This window comes from Dipteris shenzhenensis, chromosome 10 (genome assembly GCF_047967505.1).
Source record: "Dipteris shenzhenensis isolate YYH24624 ecotype China chromosome 10, Dip_SZ_1.0, whole genome shotgun sequence".
NCBI lineage: Eukaryota > Viridiplantae > Streptophyta > Polypodiopsida > Gleicheniales > Dipteridaceae > Dipteris > Dipteris shenzhenensis.
The window spans coordinates 11,398,723-11,415,945 of NC_141605.1; positions in this window are offsets into that span (position 1 = coordinate 11,398,723).

Sequence of the window (17,223 nt, forward strand, 5' to 3'; positions counted from 1 at the left end):
GCTGCCAAAATGCCATCTCATGCATGTCTTTGAATGTCTGCATGTGATGGAAGTGAAGATTTTGGAGTCGATTGTGCATTCTGCATCATCTGCTTTAGGTCTGGGGCCCTTGGTTCTGTTGAAGACAAGCTTGGAGAGGATGTTGATGTCAATCTCTTCTTTGACTTGTGGCACATTGTGGGGCAACCTAATGATGAATTTGCAACATTGAACTGTTACTACCATGGTTGGATCTAGAATGTTGGCATAGACCTGATTAAATCATTGAGCATTACATAGAAATCCAGGGTAGTTGTTGGTTTCCCATCAGGGAATATGAGAGGAAAATTATAAATAATGGATGGATCTTACTTGTGCGGGGCCTTGAATACTTTCCATGACCATAACCGACGGGGGTCGCTGAAAAATAGTTGGGATTGGTTTGAATGTAGGGAGGCTATAGGATGTAGACTTGCCAATGGTGCAGGAATCATAGCCATCTCTTCCTCCACTCAGGGTGTAGGCCCATAGTATGATCAAAAATTTGAGGCTTTGGCTCCAAGGGATGTGCTCCACCATGGGTATGCCAAGGATGGGCATTCTTCCATGCTTGCATGTCATGTATGGGGCGATGGGTGAGGATACGTAGGTGAAAAAGAAAAGAAGCTTTCCTCTCCATCTACTAGCATAGACCTGTAGATCATACTCTTGGGTTTTGGTCAATATGTCAACTGGCAATTCTTCATAGGTGTAGATGAAGCGAGGTGACGGGCATTGCTCCATGTCATCATCATCTTCAGGTGCATCTGCTTCAAGGTGCTGAGATAGATGGCTTGCCTACTGATGGGACCATGGAAGGGATTGATGGTGTTGTGTGATGTGCAATAGACACGAGGCTTATCACATGATGGTGGAGGGTGAGGGAAGTGTGTCGGGATGATCTCGTCAGAGGGTGGAGAAGGTGGGTTAGTAGGAGGGTGTGGGGGAGGACAATTAGGATCATTAAGAAGAAAAGTAATTATTGCTTGCGTAAATTTCTCCTTTGTTAGGTTTTCAAGGTATGCCAGTTATTGCGTGATTAAAGCATAAAGACTTGAAAGGAAAAATGTGTGCATCGCTTCCATAATCATTTTATAGAGGACTATACTATTGATTGTGTGGTATGTTTGTACATCAAAGTAGGCTAAATAATATCAAGTAAAAATGACTTCCTCGCATCCTACCATTGTCATCCAACCAAGGCCTTTAGCAAGGAATCTGAATTGATAGGGTAGTCCATGAGGTCATCGGGGCAAGACGCGTCCCATCTCATCGAGGATGGGGGATTTGATCAAGATCTATTCCATGCTTGAAAATTGAGGATTAGAGGGTGGGTGGGTAGGGAGATGATAGATATTTGTGGGAGACTCAAGGAGGAGATTAGCATTAAAAAAGGACATTGCAAGGATGGGGTAAGCATTGTGTGTTAATTTTTGGAGAAGTGTGTAGAAGTGGTATGATGAGAGGTGGGTTGTGGGGGTTAAAGACCAATGTACCTTAACCCTATTATGTACAATACTCAAACACATATATATATGGATGACATAGAAGATTAGGGTGTTCTGCACCCACCAAAACTTGTGTGGCCCTCTCTTTTGGATCTCCCTTTCTCTCACTCTCTTCCATTCTGCTTCTGTTGTTGAGATCTCTCAACTGGTATTAGAGCCTGAGTGTTCTAGTTGAGCTCGAGTGTGAGCCTGGAGCCCAAAGTCTGCTGCTACAACTCTGTGGGAGAAAGGAGAAGCTCCATTGGGTGACTTTACCTACATCCTGGTGTGCGGAGACCTTGCAGAAACCTTTGGAAAGTTCTTTGAGTGGTTTTGGAGAAAAAGAGGTGTTTTTTGATGATTCCCCTATTCCGTTCGAGCACTGAGAGTACGGAATGACCTATAGAGGAAACCATTGCCTAATTTTAGTGTCCATTGCACTTTGGGAGTTTGAAAACACCTTCATCCTTGAATTTGGCATCATTTTGTTGGATTTTTGACTCACTGTCTCTACTTCAACGTTTTTCAGCCAGTGTGTTGGAACTTGAGTTTGAAGCAATCATTCGCAAATTTGTTAGCTACGGTGGACTCAGGAGGTCCTAAAACTCTTGTGTTGCTCATAGTTCGCACTTTGGTGGTATTTATAGACATGACTATTTGCAAAAACGTTTTTTGGTCCGTGTGTTAGACCTGTTAATTGGGACCATAGTTTTCAAAATTGCCTATTCTATTTTGCATTTTGGAGGCCCAAAAACCCCTACCTACCAGCTCTTGCATGATTCTGTGGAGATTCGGAGAAGTTCTGTCTCTCTGAGGTGCCGAATTGTTTGTTTCTCTGTCAAAAATCCATTCAAAGTTTCAAACCTTTGATTTTTGGATTATAGGTCAATTGTAAGGGTTGACTCCCCATTTCTCATTCATCGGTTGGCATTTTGGAGTTCCAGCAGAAGAGAGATATTTGTAGATTGTCTTGTTGCTGAGTCTAATTATGGGCATAAATCTAGTTGCAGAACAGATGAACTACACCATTCAGGAAAGGCTACAATGTATGCTTTCCAATGCAAGTCTTTTTTGTGGTTTTTGGGTTGAGGCAATGAAGACTACAATGCATGTAATCAATAGATCACCTAGTAAGAGTTTGGATGGTGGTATTCCTGAAGAGGCATGGAGTGGCAAGAAGCCCTCTTACTCTCATTTGCATATATTTGGGTGTGAGGCATATGCACATGTGCCAAAAGAGCTTCGGAAGAAGCTAGATCCTAATGCATCTTTCTGGGTTATGGTGAAAGTGGAGAGATGGGCTATTATCTCTGGGATCCAGAAGTAAAGAAGATCATACAAAGCCATGATGTGGTCTTCAATGAGAAGAAGGAAGTTTGATCATCTGTAGGATGCCTCCTATATCTACATCAGATATAAGAAGACTGATAATTTGTAGGATGCCTCTTATGTCTACATTAGACATTGTAGTATCCACACAAGAATGGCTAGTCAATATGGGGATACAATTTTTTCTTGCTTCTTATGAACTCTTAGCTATCCTATGCTATATTTGGTTGAGAAGATAAGGCCTGCTAGATAAATTTTAGCAAAAAACCCAATAGCTACTACAAGATTATGTGAAAGTCCCTAGGTTATTATTGTCCCAACCAATAGTGTATTACTTGATTACTATGAGTATGTGAAGTAGAAGCATGAAAGTACATATTCCTTTTGGAGACGAGAGACTTTCCCTTTATAGGAGAGCATTGTGCACCACCTAGGCATTCACAGTGGGATGTTCTTATAGAAGATCATTTTCATTATGGAGTTGCATTATATGCATCAACTCTCTTGGATGCATTTCTCCATTTCCTACACAGTGTATCAAAATAAATTTATGCATCAACTCTCTTGGATGCATTTTTCCATTTCCTACATATTGTATCAAAACAAATTTGAGCTAAAGGGCTCCATTATGTCACATAGCAATGTATAAGTGTTTTCAGAGGTTAGAATGTGTGATGTCAATTATGTTCCCCCTTGCTTGTTCTTGCCATGGCTCGTTCCCCCCTTGCTCGTTATTTGGGGTACCTCTGGTTCATACAAATGATAACCCTACAGATATGCCGATGAAGAGTCTACCTAGTCACGGGTTTAAGTATTGTCATTTATTGATGGGCATTAGACAGTACGCACACTGAATGTTCTCCCTTAACGGCACATTGGCCTTTAAGTGGGAGGTTGTGGGAATTAAAGGCCATTGTACCTTAACCCCAGTTATGTACAATACTCAAACACATATATATATGGAGGATGACATAGAAGATTAGGGTGTTCTACACCCACCAAAACTTTTGTGGCCCTCTCTTCTAGCTCTCTCTCTCTCTCTCTCTCTCTCTCTCTCTCTCTTCCATTATGCTTCCATTGTTGAGATCTCTCATGGGGTGGTGAGGTGCACATTGTGTTGGAATCTATGAGTGAGATGGAGTTGATATGGAGGGTGAGGGTGCTAGCTAGTGTGTGTGGTCCCATTGACAGATTGGCCATCTTGAGGCATCCATTAGTACTGTATTCAACTTGTGTTGGAGTATTTCATTTAATTCCTTAGCCTCATGGGGTGCTAGGTGGGTGATGTGCAGCTGTTGGGCCATGGTTGCCAATTGTTCTTCTCACACATCATTCTTGTGCTATTGAATGGTATTAAAGGCCTAAATTTTCAAATTGGCCATTAGCATAGTGAGGTGGTCGAGTCAGGCTTCGTGCTCATTGACCTTCATTTGTACCACCTCAACTACCTTCTAATCTTCATCCCTACGTTGGATCTCAACCTGGAGTTAGGTGAGCCATTGTCGCTAGGTTGTCAATTCATCTTCTAAGAGCTTGTGTTGCATGCTATAAGGGTTTGTATTTGCAAGAGCGTAGCTCCTGGGTGATGTGTTGTTGGTAGCAGGTGTCATAGGATTTCGAGGCACATGCCATGAAGGTGAACATCATTTCTTGGAAGGCCGCAATGGATGGGGTATGGGTAGGAGCCTATGTGGATGATGAGGGAAGGGGGGGTGGCATTGTTTAGGAGGGTCCGGATCAATGGGCCCCTGGTGGCCCTCCTGTGCTTTCTTTTGGCTTCTTACTTCACTTTTAGTCTCCACCCTTCTTCTTCAGTCTCTTTTCCTCTTTGAAGCTGCTCCTCCTGAGCTTTATTCTGATGGTAGATCACGGCTTGAAGCTCTCTTTCTTTCACCTAGGCTGCCTAGGTGGTTTTTCCTTTGATTTCTTCCACTGTGGCCTTCTTATTGTGATGTACGTTAACCCCTGGTTGTTGTTGCAAGGAAGGTGCCATTAGTTAATTGGTGCATTATAACATATCCATGATGGGTGCTTGAAGTTTCCAATCATCAAAATGATAGATGATGAGCATCAACAGTTAGGGGTTGCTAATGCATTGTTGGTGGTTGCCACAGGCTTATGTGATTTTCTTGAAAAATAAATGACCCAGTTGGTGCAGAGCTGACATTGGTATAACCTCATAAGGTGCCCTAACTAGATGATATTATGATGATTGGACCATTTGACCTGCAGTAGTAGTGGTAGAGCTCATGTAGGTTTCTCATACACAGGGGCAAGGATAGTGGTAAGGGGATACCATTTTTGGGGACCTGAGCACTACTTTGTGGAATTTGATATCTTCCCTTTGTGCCAGTGGAGGAGCTCTTGGGCTGTATCCATATGCATCTTCGTAATGGTGACCAGATTGGGCTCCTATTTTGCAAAGGTTCTTTTGGTTCTGTCTGATTGTTGACGAGTTCTTGTAGTGGCCTTTGCATCGAGACCTGGTGACATAAGGATAAAGGAAATGTTTTCCTATGTTGTGAGGTCCATCCACCAAGTTGGTTCTTGTTTTTCAACTTATGGACTTGTGATGGGGGTGACTTGGGCTTCCATGGCATTACTACAAGCAAGTTCTTGTGTAACTACTTGTGATGCACGGGCTACTAAGAGCTACCCGTGGTGTGGATGCATCCCATAACCTTTTCATGACTTGGACCCAAGTGGGTTCTTGGGGGGTCCTTTTGTGGCACAAGCTTCCTTAGTGCAACTATCTTATGGCACTCAATTGGTGAGCTCAGTGGTTTTCCTCAAGAGATGGGTTCATCTTTTTGTCCAAGGGGTTAGTTCCATGTAGAACTACTCCTTGGACCTCAATCATGCTATGTTTTTGGCTCTGTCTGCGTTCCTCCAGCTATCCTTGAATGGGCTTGCTCAAGTTTATCCATGAATTTAGATTCTCTTACACATCATTGCATCTTTGCCCAACTTGTAGAGCTCACCTGCAATTAGCTGGGGTTGTATCCTATAATAATTTACAAGCCCTCTCTTTGTTGATTGGTCTATCTAGAAAAAAGTCATCAGTTAATAAATGTCTTATTTCTTTCACCCATTATGGAACTAAGTCCAATTGAAAAAAGGGGGCATTATATGATCATCGTCTACTTTGGTGGGTGGCTCGCCATTGGATATGCTTGATAAGTGGTCTACCCAACACATGTTTGAAACCCTTGTGCACCACAACCATGAAATAAAATTCAAGGGGGATAAGCACCCACCTAGTAATTCAGTTGGTTGCGTAGGGCCCTTTCACAAGATAAAGCAATGCTTAATGATCCACTATGAATACAAAGAGGTTAGCCAAAAGGTAATGGCAATGCTTCCACACCGTGCACATCATGTACAAGCCCTTGCATTCAATGGTCATATAGTTGACCTCTGCTTCATTCAGTTGACAACTGGTGAATAGGATGAGGTAATCAAGGTTGTATACACCTGGCTACATTAGTATACACCCAATCACAAAGCTTGGGGTGTCAATGAGGACATGAAAGATCAAGTCCCACCTAGGAGCTTTAAGGATTGGGATTAAGATAACCTCTCAAAGAATCATTGGCACTATTCTATCCATAATCAATAAACGGTATGGAGGGCATGCCATCTTGGCATATTCAAAGATGAATTGTCTATAAAAGAGGAGGTGTCCCATGAATTGTTGGACATCAATCCTTCGCATTAGTCGGTGGTGGTAACTTGACTATCACTCTTATCTTCCCCTCATGTGTGGAGATCCCATTATTGGACATGATGTCCCCAAGAATCACTCCATGTTTGATCCAAAATTGGCACTTTAGCAGGTTAAGGGAGATACAATACAAGTGGCACAATACCTTTTTACAAGCACTATTAGTGGTTACTCCAAATGGTGTTAACATATAGATCATCTAGGAATACTTATAATAAGTCTCGTAGGTATTCTTTAAAGGCCATGATCATCAGCCTCTAGAATGTGGCTGGGGCATTGGTTAAGCTGGAGGGGATCACCTTATATGCATACACTCCTTGTTTCTTGGCAAATGTTTCCTTATGTTGGTCTGGGGAATCTATCGTCACCTAGTTGTAGCCTAAAAAACTATCAAGGAAGCTATAAGCTTCCTTTCCCATGACTCATTTAAGCATGTGTCTGGTGAATGGTAAGGGATAGTGGTCTCATGTTATGGCATTGACTTTCTTGAGGTCAACACATACCCTTATCTTACCATTCTTCTTCTTGGCAATTATGATGGGGGATACCCAATTAGTGTGGTCACTCTTCTGATAATGCTAATGCCCATATCTTGATGTTTGAGAGTTCTTGGCCCTCAAAATGGTGACGTTCTTCTTGCCGCTTCATAAGAAGGCACCCATTAGGAGAAGAAGACTACAATCCATGTCTTGGCCAAGCTTGACCACATGGAACAAAAGAACTTAATGGTGGACAAGTAAGCAGCCACGTTTCCTCACTTTAGTGATGGTTATCATTAGGCAATTACCTGCCTAGGAAGCATTAAACTAGTATTTTGTTCATGGAATATTCACCAGTACCTGCTACACATATTGCCACTCTTATGCTAGAGTAGATCTTTGAGTGTCCTAGACAAGCCGAGCAATTGTTTGTCCACAAGAATAAGCACTCTTGAAATGGGAAAGTCAACAAATTAGCCTCTCATTTAATGAGTCTACATCCAATTATAGTCTTTTGAAAGATGAATATGACAAGTGCTGGGACTGGAAAAGATCAAGCAAGAAGGTAAACAAGATGACTCTGGAAGAGATGATGGCTATGGATAGAATTTCCAAAGATGGCATGGGTGCAACTTCTCATCTCTGACCTAATGTCTATGCAGCAAATGCAAGACTCACAATCATGGTCCTAAAGAGTGTAGACTAAAAAACCTCTAGTGTGCCATATGTCAAGTTGCCATGCACATTACCAATGATTTCTAGTATAATGCTGGGTGGGTGCCTCAATAGCCTATGGTAGCCACTGTCTAGTCCCTTGCAGTTGCTCTGACATTGACCATGGCCCCTACCACACCTCTCATTGTTGGATGGTGTCCTTACTAACCTTGACCACACACTTCCAATAATGGTACCTTCAACCACATTATTTTTTCCTACTATGGTCTTGTCGATCATCAAAATACTAAATGTGAGTTATATGAGAAACATCAGGCTGAAAAGGAGTAAAACTAGATTCAAACCACTACACGCTAGCCGTTGCTCCTGAAGTGAATATGGTACACCTTGTTGCTCATGATGAGATCGATAAGATTCCCACCGATGACGTTGCCTCAATCATGGCTATGACTAAGGTGATAAAGGTCTGTCGGGTCCAGTATTTCTACATAGGCATGCCGTAAAGAAGGGAGATGCTAACTGATTGGCCGGTGCAAGAAGGAGATCACGCAATAGTGACAATGGGCAGCCTCTAGTTGGCATAGTTTCAAATTTAAGATGTACAAAAGAAAAACACATATTAGACACTAATGATAAATTTGAACTCCCTTAGGAGCACATGATGTGGTGGTGAACCCCAGTTTGGGGTAAGAGTTATCTTTTGGGTTTAATTTCCACTTTTGACAAGTAGTGAATGATCAATATGATGGTCCAACAACTATTGACTCTTATACAAAGATTCCTTAAAAACTTGTGCTAAGAGATTTAGGGTTTTGAGGAGTTGACACCACTAGTCCCAAAGGTGGCTTCTCTAATTGTCTATGCTACACAACCCAATCTAGAGTCACCTAGACTAAAAAGGACTAATTTATGATGAGAACGCCGTGGCTCTCACGTTGACATTGAAGGCCAGATGATTTTAGGCTATTGCTCAATGGAGGCTTTGATGTTAGTACTCTATTAAAGTCAATGTGTTGGTAGTTGGGCCTATCAAGATGAGATTTGGCCCCATGATTGTTTGCATGGTGGGCCAATGACATCTAACCAATGGGCTTTCTTTGTGTAGTTACAATCACGATTGTAGACATGACCATTATTACAACCATAGTCCTATGCATGGATGATATTGGTGGTTCCTATCCCATACCATTGGGTAAACCGTGGCTATGAAAAGCATGAGTTAAGCAAGATTAACACTCTAACTGCATCACCATGAAAAAGGGTAGGCAGGTCAAGCTACTGACTACAATGAAACATTGTGGTTCTTATGGTGACATTGAAGGCTATATGATTTCAGGCTATTACTCAATGGAGGCTTTGATGTCAATACTCTATTGAACAGAATGTGTTGGGAGTTGGGCCTATTAGCATGGGATTTGGCTCCATCATGGTTCTCATGGTGGACCAAAGATGTGTTAGATGTCAATGCTCCACTCTCGTGTAACTACGCAGGAACCAGCTAACTCTACTTGTAAGCCCCCCATATGAGGAGAAGGCATTTGAGTAGCTCGGTTATCCGATAGGTCCTGGTTTGGACACTAGATGGGGGCCATGTGTGGCCTGATGGCTGGACAACTTCAGATAGAGTTTGCACACCGCCAACTAGGCTACATGCAAGTGTGGGAAGGCATCCCTTGGCTTACCGCACTGAGGGTAGACAGAGCATTTCCCGGGATAGCCCACTCTTAGGTTGCGGGGCTCGTTTGGAGCCTTAGATGATCTCAGATGGCTGTGGGCCAAATGGAGGTCGTAGGTCAGTTGCTTTGTTTTGCGCACTGGTTCTATCGTATAGTCGCTGGCCTATTTCGGGACCGACCCCCCAGTCGACCGTTTTGGGCAGATTGGGTCGGCCACCCAATTGAGCCTAACCAACTACGACTGGTGGCTATATAAGAGCAAGCCTGTGAAGCCCATTTCATCACTAGCTACAGCAACCCTGATCCCTTAGCATCCAGCCTCCGTCTTCTACTATTTCCAGCACACCATCGAAGCTTCTTTCACAGGAGCGCACGGTTGGGAGGCAGCGCCATCTATTGCATTAGTTCTATAGTAATCAAATTTTTGATTCTCCATACTATCTTGTTTTCTCTCTTGCGTACAAGATCCTGTTATCTGTTGAGCACAGACGTTGTATTATTTTCTTACAAGATGTCTGACCAATGGGCCTTCTTTACATAGCTACAATCATCACGATCACAAACATGTCCATCATTACATCCATAGTCTTGTGCATGGATGATATCGGTGGTTCCTACCCCATGTTGGTGGGCAGACCATGGCTTTGACAAGCACGAACCAAACCTCATAGGTAAGTTAGCCTATTGGATGTTATTGATGTGCAAGAATTTGATTTGACTATTGTGCAGACTCTAGATTGCACACACATAGTTGCCAACTATCTATCCTAGCTAGAATGTGGTAAAAGACCAGAGTTGTTCTTAGATAACTTCCTAGATGTGGGCCTATTCAAGGTGGTAGTAGTGGTGTAAGACAATACACTAGAGTTCATGCCCAATTAGTATGATGACATGTTCCAGTTCATGGATACCGACATCCTTGAGACACACTTCTCCCAAGACCGCCACAAATAACTTGTTCTCCAGCATTGAAACTTTTGAATCATTATGAGGTAGCTCTATCATCTTGGCCTCGATGTAGTCCTTCACTGGTTGTGTGCCACTACATGAGATAGATGTAGTCCTTCACTGGTTGTGTGCCACTACATGAGATAGATGTAGTCCTTCACTGGTTGTGTGCCACTACATGAGATCGATCTACTGGTCACTTTGCTAGTGTTACAACATGAAAAAAATTGCTACAAGCATGACTCCAATGGTCAACAATGATCAGCCGTGATGCTTGCATGTTTGGTAAGCAATGCAACATCTACCAGAGGTTGGGGCTAGTCTATAGTGCAACATTATTCTCACACAATGCCATGCTCCCCTTCAATCCATTTAAAAAATGGGGATTGGATTTTCATGGACCATTCAAGTTGTTAGCCTACCCTTCTAAGAATTAGTACATACTCCTTGCAACATATTATTGCACCAAATGGGTTGAAGCACACAACCAATGCATGACAACCCGATGGCCTCCGTGGACAAGTTTCTTTATGAAATGATCATGATGTAGTTTGGGTGCCCCATCAAACTAATCAACAACCATGGTGGCTATTTCCTGAATGATGTAATCAAAGTGCTCACAATTGGACACATGATCAGCCACAAAAATTTTGTAGTCTATTACCCCCAAGCTAATGGCCAAGTAGAATTGTCCAAGAAGATCCAGTAGAAAATCCTAAAAAAGGTGGTCAATGAGAACGACTAACTAGGATCAAAACTTTATTCCACCCTATGGGCATTTTGGACAACATTGAAAAGGCACCATTAGAGTTACCACATTCAAAATGGTATATGGAGTAGTAGTGGTGCCCATGGAGTACTTGGTTTTGAGCCTCTAGATCACATTGAGAATTCCTAAGTCCCAACAGTTAATTTCAGAGTGGATGGACCAACTTTGGACATTGGGAAAAGACTGGTACATCAACTTATATGTCTCCAATGCCCTTCCACATTGCCAAAAGAATGGGCTAACTGGCATGCAAAGATCTGGATCTTTAAAGAGAAATATGCGGTGCTACTCGTCCCCAACTAGCTTGGTCTCCACCTCGACAAGTTGAAGCACCGGTGGGCTGAACCAGCTAGATTGTTAAGAGAACCTCTTACCGCTCTTAGAGTAGGCCGGTACTCCCTCAAGGGCTATTGGCTGGCTATTGGCTGGAAGTGAAAGGGGCAGGTGGAGCTCGGCTCCATATTAAGAATAAGAAGTGGTTAAAGATTTCTAGTACCTTAAATGAAATGCCATAGGGAACTTTTAGTAAACCCAAGAAGGAAGGAAAGTATTTAGTAAAAAAAAGGTTACACCTATGCACCCGGAGCATTAATACTAAATTCAACATTGCTCAAGTCAATCCCACCATTAGAGGCTGAGCTTTCAGCCTCTATGCTTTTGGCGGAACTGTCCTATCGCTATGCAAATCAAATCATTCTTCCCCCGATTTGATTTGCGTAGCTTGCCTACCTCGCTTCGCTCGGTTGTCGTGGACCGCCTACTGCCGGGACTTGCTACGCTACCGCCGAGAAAGAAAATGAAGACTCTCTCTCCTCCCTGATGAACCGGGTAGAATTTACTTCATTCCTTGAACCCCGACGTCTAAACACGACCAATTCGCGTTAAACGCCAGTCCCACGCAGCCTAAGGGCAGCTGTGCAGTCTCCTTTTGTGCGAGACTCTTTGTTTTATGATGGCATGCATTTATTAGGCAAGTTGTGAGGCAAGACGCTAGTAAATGGCTCTCACCTCAAGCCTCATTTTGTCCCTATGTTGCCATTCCCCTTTCATGATGAGACATCATGATTGCTAGGTGTTACCTCATCATGTGTGGATGTCATTTGCTTGAATGATGATGCCTTAATAATGGAAATCCAAAATTATTTCGAGGAGCACTTTACTACAGATCATGCAGCATAGGCAAAAATTATGATCATGGTTGTGTATGCATGCATGGATTAAAGCACCTACATTTGCTTCTTCTCATGAGCACCTATCAACCCCCCTCATTTGCAAGTTGGGTGCTTACACTCATGCTTCTACTACTCTTGCACTTGCCCTTACCACCCTTAGCTACCAACATCCACAACTCCCTTGCTTTCATGCTTGCATCCTAGATCTCACCTTTTGCTATTGGTGCAGCTCATCAGGCCCTTCTTCATAGTTTTCTTCTACATGTCCACGTAGACACCAAGGTGGTTTATGAGCTTTAACTAACTTCAACACCTTGTCATTGCACATCGTAGAATGGTTGGTGAAATCACGGCTCTAGATGGTAGTGTCTTGCCCATGGAGCTCTAGCTCTATCCACCCCAAAGAAGCTTGAAGCAACAAGAGGGTGGCTACTTCTCGCTAAGAAAGGGAAGCCACTAGCATATGGCCTCCTATTCCTCGTAAGGCTTCATGGAAAAATCCAATGCTGAAGAAGGCAATGGATGCTTTCGGGTGAGGGAACTATTTTTTATCCTTTCTCCTTCTAAGGGCTTGTACCCCAGCCATGAGGATTGAGCTAGAACCTTTGATCCAAGACCAAAAAGAAAAACACGGATTCAAGACTTGGCTAAGCATGTAGTGTTTAGCAAGCCCTCCAACTTGGCATCAAATGAGGTAGACGAGTCAAAGCCGTTCCATGTTAGCACATTTGGAGCCTATCACTTTGCTTTTCTTGTCTTTCTCATTGCTTCTACCTTTTATTCCTCTGACTATTAAGCTAAACCTTCCTCCATTCTTGGAATCCATACTTTCTCTAGCCTCAAGAACTACTACTCTATAGATTGTCTACCCTAGTCCTTCCTGTATCCTTGTAGACATTCATCCCTTAGTGACTGTTGCTCTAAAAATTGTTGTATGCTTGCTCCCACTCTTCTTGGTGATGGAACAACCTGTTTTCATTCCTCTAGCCTCAATGCCGATGATTCCCTAGCCCTTGTGTCTCTAACCTCTTAGACTTTTGTGCCCATAGCTTAGATGGGCTTCTCTAGAAGAAAGCATGGAACATCGTCTAATGCTCGACGGCCTCAAAAATCAAAATACAAAATATTAGACTCTGGTGCATTTCCTTAACGTGCCGATCAACATTGACACCTACCCGACCAAAACAATCATCCAGTTGGATCCCTAGGGGATGAAAAATCTAATAAAGATCATGAACAAATGAGCTTGCATCATTGGCCATCAACAACTAGACTACTACCCTGAATCCTCCTAAGAGAAATTGGAGGCAAAGCTGGCCTTAGTATGGAGCAAGGGCAAGGTGCCCCTAACTAATGACCTAGCTTGAATGGATGCCCTCATACTTTTGGTAGACATGGCTGAGGCCTCATTGAAGGAATCCTTAGAGGTCTGCTAAAGGACTAGATTGCTGTCCTCTAATAGAATTGGAATGTCTCCAAGCAGTAGCTCCAGAATGCTAAGATACACTTCTATAAGGAGAAAAAGGCTAGGGACAACGAGATGGAGGAAATGTAAAAAATGAATGAGAGCCTCAAGCAAAAGCTCAATGCGGTGTGCATCAATTTCAGAGTGTGCAAAGGCCTAGCTCTTGGAGATCTCAACCTTGAGGATCTGATGGCTATGGCTTCAACCCAGGCTACTTTGACCACTCCAAGAGTGCCATCATCCACCCCACCTCTGATCTAGGCTACACCAGTTTTCACCCCTCCAATGCCTTGAACTCGAGGTTGTGGTTGGGGGCATATCCACCATGAATCAAGTGATGCAATCGACACTAGAGAAAGTGAAGATGCACACCGAAATGGAGGACTTGTGCACGGCTATGGAGATGCTTCATAACCACAACACCCTATAGATTCAATTGACAGAGACCTAGTAGACACTAATGGCTTGTGACATGCTTCTCGATGATGCTTGCATTGGAATTCAATGCGTTGCATAGCTCACGGCCAGGAGCAAGTACCTAAACCTTCATGGTACTTGACCCTTTTCAAATTCATGCAGCAATTTGCATATAATTGCATGGTGCTTTCTCCCTTTTGCCCCTAGCAACCCCCCTCCACTTGCCTTGGTTGCAACTTCATCAGTGACACCTATTTCCATTGTCAAGGAAGAAAAATAGGTGTTGGACAAGTAGGAGCAATCAGAGAATGTATATACCTTTTTGGGAGTTTTCAAAGTAGGTTTCTTGATTTTGCTTCCAATAGTGGTCTTTAAAAAATTCACCTAGTCCAATGGCCAACTTTCTCCATCACCATAGCCATCAAGTCCTCCATTGGTCCTTCCAATCTAGCAACAATGAAACAAATTTCTCTTCTTCCTCCAAAATTCTGCAAAACCACTTGTGGAGAAAGTGGATACAACTTACAGAACTTGTAGAATGTACATCCACCCCTGCTTGGTCTATAATCACCCACATGTTGTGTGAGGCTGCTTGATGAGAAATTGGTGCTCAAATACTTGATTTTCATCCATCCACCATGAGTGCCAAAGTGTAGCAAGTCCAACTCATTCGACTCCGGCATGTGTGACTCTGACTTTGACTCTAACTCTGACTCCAACTCCGACTTTGACTTTGACTCTGACTTTGACTATGTAGTATCTAATCTCTCATTGGTGCCAAGATCGTAGGACCTAACAAGTCTTAAAGGGACATAATGTTGTAGGCTCAAAAATAGATAGTTAGTTATGTAACCACCCCTTGAGGCATTAGTTGTCAATAGGTTTGGATGCCCAGCATTATCACATGTCCGGGAATGACCAGTGGTAGAAAGATGTATTTGAAGGGCATGTTGCCCCTTTATAAAGGTTAGCAATCATCTGAATTTGAACATTCTCCTTGCAACTCAGTTGTATCTAGCATTGAGTCAGTGAACTCCAAAATGAACTGAGTGTTAATCTTTTTTGAAGAGCTTCTAGCATTCTGTCTGTCCTTTTTTTGTTTGTTCCACTTGTCTCTTTCTATTCTAACATTTTTTTCTATCTATTTAGTTTGACTCATGATTGTTCATTTAAACACAAGTGCTCCCATCAATAAATTCTTAGTTAATTCCAACAAAACCACCATTACCATTACATTATTCTCACTACCTCTACTAAATTTTGTTATTTCAAGTAGTACAAGGTAATCTTAGGGACCCACAACTAAGGGAAGGCCTTTGAATGTGGACTTAGATAATCAAGTTACGTGAGACCACATATGTAATTCTATCCTTAGGCCACATTAATGTAGCCTTTAACCTTTTTGTTGCCAAAGAGAGTGTCTCTTAAATTTTGGAAAGGTTTTACTCTAGTAGAATAAGATTTTCTCACTCATCCTAGCCAGTCCTAGCCTAGCCCTTCCCTAGCCTCCTTTCCATGTTTTTGCTTCCTTGTCTCTCTTCATTAGTCCTCTTTCCCATTTTGCATAAAATGAAAATTGAAAGTGCATAACTTGCATGATAATCATTTGCTTAGATAGGTATCGGGTGACTCCCCAATTTCCTTGGATAGTTCCAATTTTTGAAGTAGATGTCTTGTAGCTTGTCATAATATATGGAAATTAACTTTTCATCCCCTCTAAGGATTTACATTAAAACAATTAGTCATTTCTTACCCCTAGACACATGGCTATTTATATGTTTATGGTATGAATATGGACAATGGTATATTGAACCACCTAGTCTTCTCAAAGGACCTTGACTATTAAGGCCTTGACCAATTTTATGTTGATCTCTATAAGGAGTTAGTCTTTACTGACCCTTCCAAAATCATACTGCATTCCAAGTGGAACATAAATTTCTTCCCTATCAAGCATTAGAAATATCAATGATAAAATCCATGAATGCTCTTTATATATGGTAAATGAATTCTAGATAGCCTCTGATAAAGGAAGTCCATGCCATCCAACCAACACTGTGGGTAGTTTTTTGTTTCAAATTTGCATTTTTCCTAGGCCAAGATTTTTGATGGTTCATGTTCAACACTCTCCCTAGCTCCTTAACATTATAATACCATCAATCTATGAATCTTAACAAAAAAAAAAACACTAGATACATCTTGGTGAGCCTTTAGAAAAAATATGTCATTAATAAATAAATCTACTAATTGTGGTGTGCTAAGTGACCTTACAAGCTCATATATCTTTTTGACACTTGGATGTCCGGGCTATAATGGCACTAATGATTTATCTTCTACCTAATCATTCTTACTAGGTCTAATAGCCTTGCCATTTCTCTTAGTCATACCATCATCTATGGGGAAATCTTCCATATGTATTGACTCTCGTAGATGCCAAGTCATCTACAAGTTACAATAGTCTGAAGCCAAGGGCTCTAGACATACTCATCCACCTTTGAATTTGTCTAATCTTAGTCATTATAGCACTCTCTAATACCATGAACCATATCATGCATAATGTGTGACAATGCATTTACAATTTTATTATACTTCCCTCTTCCCATATAGTGAGTTTTCTATATGGAATTTTAATGGTTTTGGAATGTAATTTAGAAATATATTTAACTGATATTACCAATGTTAAGTGCATAGTGATTTGTTATAAGTTTCTTTAAAAGATGTTACTAGAACCAAATACCATTCTTGCATCAAGGAATGAAGCAAAAAAGATCTTGATGATTTTTGGCAAGGACAAAAATAGTATCTGTGCTTGTCCTAATGATTGCATTGTCCTTGTGTCTGAGCATGGGTCTTGAGATAATTATTAATCATTCATAGGACACAACATATTTTCATGTGCAGGCCCATAGCCGAATTATGACATTGAGTGCTAAGACCATTCCACTAGTAATACTCTAAGGATTCTAGCAGTAGATTGTGCTCCATAAAAGCACATAGGTGACATATGGCTAGAGTTTTTAGAGGAGCCATGTAACTTGCAAGTTGGCCTCCTAATTGATGGTATAAA